The sequence below is a fragment of the Nymphaea colorata genome, unplaced genomic scaffold (assembly GCF_008831285.2).
Source record: "Nymphaea colorata isolate Beijing-Zhang1983 unplaced genomic scaffold, ASM883128v2 scaffold0001, whole genome shotgun sequence".
Lineage (NCBI taxonomy): Eukaryota > Viridiplantae > Streptophyta > Magnoliopsida > Nymphaeales > Nymphaeaceae > Nymphaea > Nymphaea colorata.
Window position 1 is genome coordinate 4,419,274 of NW_022204507.1, and position 5,264 is coordinate 4,424,537.

Consider the following 5,264-nt stretch of genomic DNA (forward strand, 5'->3'; position numbering starts at 1 on the left):
TCATTGAGCTTGTGATTTTGAATATGTATGTTAGTTACGCATGGCATGGTTACACCGATTTATATTTTAGAATGTACATGAATGTTGGAGCTGTTATGCCTTGGTATTTACTTTGTGTGTTTGTTTCTCTCCATTAGTCAAGCCTTTCTGAATGAGTCGGACCTAGTTAGTTAGCTGAATTATTTTGCAAACATATATTAGTCATCGATTTGTTTTTTCGTTACTTTCCTTTGGTCGTTGACATTCCTTGTATCATAAGCATTCAGTATTTTTGAAGGTCCTCTGTTTCCGTTGAGTCAATACAACATTTAGTTTTGGTATCAACTCTTTACAAAGACAGGTATAACCAGGATTTGGCAAACCTGTAAAAACTACAAAAATCATTCTCTGTTTCAGAGTCAGAAGACTTATGACGTTCTGATCTGGGATAAAGTTGAATTTGGGTTTGATTGTTGGTTTGAAGTTTCTTGTGTGAAAATCAGCCGACAAAATTTCAAAATTTTTTCCACTTTGATTATTTTGATATATTGTTCTTAAACTTTTCGCTGTTTCTATTTCTCACAAACAAAAATTTTGAAAACGGAGCTCTATTTCTTGTTTTTTGAATTCTATCTAGGAAACAGATTTTTCAATTTATTTTTTACAAATTTTTAGTGAAATTTTCTAGTTATTATTATTATTATTTATTTAAGGCTCTGTATCCACATCAAAGCCAACACTCCAACGTACACAGTTTTAGACTTTTTGTATAGTGGGTAGAATTGTGATTTTGCATATATTTGTGTGTTATTGCTAGGAAAATTATCTAGTAAGGTTTTCGATTGCCTTATTTTGTTCGAGCCCTTCCTCACTTGGGTCTCCTCTAGAGTTAGAGCTCAAGCCTGTTCATGTCTATGAGAAGGAGTGGGCTGCGGAGCCACTAGGTCCTTGCTTTAGGATCTCAAGAAGTCACTCTTTCTTGGAGTCCTTGGTGAGTCCGAGGATAGGGATGTGGTGCGACCTCTAGGGTGATAATAAGGAGGGAGGCATAACGTGCACGGGTGCTTAGGGACTTGGTAGGGATTCAGCTTGGCTAGGTGGGTACTAAAGGAGAGGGGCGTGGAGGGTATGGGACTGATTGAAGTCGGGGGGCTATACATGTGAGAGAGAGAGAGAGAGAGAGGGAGCAAAGGGGCTTGAATCTCCCTTGTGCATGTCCTTCATCATTTTCTGTACAGCCAATCGAGTTTCTCTAAGTCGAACATGGATCCATTTGGTTGTCCTTATGAAATTTATGTTTTTTTGTGAAGAACACATTTTAAATTGAATTTTCTTGATGTTTTGATCTAGTTCGAGATGCGTGAAAGTTTGGTTTTAAATTGAATTTTTTTCTTGTTGCCTTCTTAGCTGTAGTTTAGTATAGTGGGGACGTGGTTCAGGGTAGTGCTCGTGGTTCAGAATGCAATGCTTGTTTGAGTCTTAGTTAAAGTAGTTGCAGTTTGATTCTTAACTGTCGTGTTCTCTTCATTGAGCTTGTGATTCTATTTAAATGAAGACACGTTAGTTGCACATGTCATGGCTATACCCAGGTATATAAGGATGCATGTGTATACTAGAGTTTTTTAGTCATCTATATTTGCTGCTACTTCTTCTACATTGGTATCTTTACTTTGTTTTGTTTCTCACTTCAGGCCTCTTGAAAAGGCTAGCCCCTTTCTCTCTTGAGTGCATAGGACACTTGAATATGCTTTTTTGTGGGGGAGACTCTACCTGTCTTCTAATTTTTGATGGTGCAGTAGAACAAGGGGGCAATAGGATGATCTATAAAGATTTGATCATTGGTTCTGCATGCATTGTATTTTCTCCTAAAATTGGTAGCCAGTTGAAGGCGGTTGTGAAGAAAGGGAATAGGAGCATTTTATCACCTCCTCCTATGCATCAATGCATGAGTGCAATTTTTGAAATTATGATCTTATGTTGCTTTTCAGGATTTGTGGATTAATTGGAAAACTTTAGATAGGGATTTGCGTTTGAGTTTGTATAATTAAACTTGTTTAGGTATGAAGCTCAATTTGTGATGGCACAAGTACAGGTTCATCTTTTTTTTTTCATTGCAGATAGTTTAATTTGGCATCCTTCATATATTTATGCTACGTATTCTTGACATACTTTTAAAAATTTAAGTTATTCAACTGCTGTTTGTAGGACCTCTCAAGTATTGGTGCAAGAGAAGCAAAGTTGAGGTGCTGGTTTCCAACTTAGCCGCATGGAATGATGATGTTGTTTCCTAGTTCTATAGATAGTGTTGGCTATTGGGTTGAGGGCTTGCCATTTGTGTACTCATTGAGTGGTTACTGGAAATTTTATTTGGCAACTAGCCCCACAAGAACACCTATGAGGTTCTATGAGAGTACATTCGAAGATATAAATTGCGAAGAGCTACTAGGTTTGTCTTTTTCCCTCATATGCAAAGCAGTGGCAGAGTTTGAAAGTTGAGCCGCAGGGCCACTGTCTTGTCATTTAGTAGAATATAAAATGTCGTTGCACGTAAGATTTTCCTGAAACATAAGATGTGTTTTAGTTAATAGAATAACAGATTGCACTAGTACACAAGAATAACTTAATAAGTTAATGAACAATATAATTTTTAATGTCTTTTTTAAGACTCTTTTTTAATACGACAGAAAGTTGATGCCACTTAACAGGCCTTCTTTTTGGGAGTTTGTCCCAATAAAAGTTGACTTGAGACTTTTATATCTGTTGTAAAGAAAACTAAATCCACACTACAAGATGAAATTGCTGCCTAAAATGGATTTTTAATGAGAAGATGGGTGTTCATAAAAATTTGTCGATATCAAACTTTATGTGCAACCTGTACAAAAGAAACACGGCAATTGTTATACTCTCTTATGATTCCTATTCATTAAGAAAACATTTTTCCTTTTTTTAATATGGCAAATTTTGAAATGAGAAACTGCATGTGGGTCCTTTGCACATCCCAAGCCATCGGTGGCCCCGTCTTTGATGTCAACTAATTTTATGTGACATTATTTTGCTCCTTTGGCTATCCACCAAAAGTGGGAGTGGTCATTTTTTCTCTAGGCTTTACTAGTGTCATGTTCACTTATGTGACTACTTATCTTTCTATTTCCCTCATTCACTTATGTGACTAAATTACTAAGTTGACAAATACCTACACTCTTTGAGTTTCGCAACGTGACCGCCTTGTTCATAAATCCTGCAACCTGTAAAGAATCTCGAGTCACGCCTATTCAGGTACTAAGGTCTCGGATTGTGAATGCATGGCATGTGTTTGAGAGAGGGAGAGATTTCTAAATCTTTGTAAATGTTGTGTTCGCAAGTTTAATTCTAACTAGAACAGGGTAATCTTGCATAGCCAAGAAGAACGGGGTAATTCTACATCATGCAATCACATGCTTTAAGACCTTGTTGTCTTTGATTTGGTATTTAAAATATTTGCGATCAAATAGTATTTGATTATGCTTTGCTTTTGTGACTTGTTTTTTTCTGTTGATTAAGAACACAAACTTTATATTTGCACTGTTAAAATTAGTTTGTAATGTCAGCACAAAGTTAACTTCTGATGTTCTTCATTTTTATGTTTCTTCGTGCATTGGTGAACATTGAACATGTGAAGTCAACTTACCCAATTCACTAGTGCACCATTTGCATTAGTTCTTGTAGTGCATTTTCAAGTAGTCCTCCTTGCAATGCTGGACTATGACCCCATATGCTTATTTTGGAGCCTTGGCATTCATTTTCTTTCTATGTAGCCACCTTTTTGACCTAAACATGCAACTTTTGCAGAACTTGGCAAACTCGACCTCCGAACTGGCTCCTTCACTTTGAAACAAATTAAAGTAGCCACATTGAACTTCGATGCTGTTGACATGTGGAACTTTTCTTCATAAAATCTCTAGGTAGTTAGTTTGTCATTGCTGTGGATGTGTATGGTGCAATGTTTAGATATTAACTATTCCTTATTTCTGTGTATTGACTAAGTTTTCATTCCAAGTGATACAAGAAGGATGTAGGCGAAGCCAAGTAAATAGGCTACTGAGTGAGGCCTAGTTTGTGGATGGTACATACGTTTCTTTGAGAAGCCTTCCTTCAGTTAATTATAATTTGAGTCAAGCAAATCCCCTCCCACTAAAAACTGTTTGTTAGAGGGTCAAGTTGTTTTTACATGTATATTGTATAATTCCCATTTTAACCATATGTACATAACAAACCAAAAAGAAAATCTTGAAAATTAGTGTTATCTTCTCAGCTGTTTTTATTACTTTTTTCTACTTATATTTTATATTTGACAATGCTTTCCTGAAAAGTCATGAAAATTCTATGTACATACTGATGTATGTGACTCCATGCTCGTGCAACCTAAAAGTAGCAGCACTTTCATGAGTTTGCTGAACGTTTAGAGACAATTGTGACAAAGATAGGTTGTTTACTTATTTCACCAGCTATGCCTGTGCATCTCATTGCAATTTAGCTTCTTTGCTAACTCTTCTTTCCTTTCCTCACATATTGTGCAGTACCTGAACACTATAAGCTGGTTGCTGAGGCAAAGTTCCCAGTAGTTTTATATCTCAGTCCACAATCAAATTCATTTGTTGATATGTACAGTATACTATAAATATATACTACATACATGTATTGTATATTTGTTAATGTATATCTATATACGTATATTAACATATCACATACTATATAAGTATACACATATCACATATATAATAGATATATGTATTATATTCCACATATATGTATATACCATTATATTATAGTAAATACAGTACATATGTACATACATATATAGTTTCAAATGTTATACATATTATGCATATACATACATATATATGTAATATGTTATTATATATATATATATATATAATGTATACATTAATATGATTACATTTGTATATATCCATAGTATGTAACTATGTTATATAGTATGCATCTATGTCACATGGGTGCGGGTGCGGCCAGAGCATATATATATATATATATATATTATATATATATATATATATATATATATATTATTATATATATATATATATATATATATGTATATATATACACGTTATTTGTTATATATGTAATTTTATTTGTGTATATTTTTAATTTTTTATCAAGCTTACCTTAATCTCATCAAATTCAAAGTTTATTAAAGAGAGTAAATGGGGGGGGGGGGAGAGAGAGAGAGAGAGGAAGGAAAAAAGAAGAGGAAAAGATAGGATAAGGAAAAAAAGAAAAAAAAC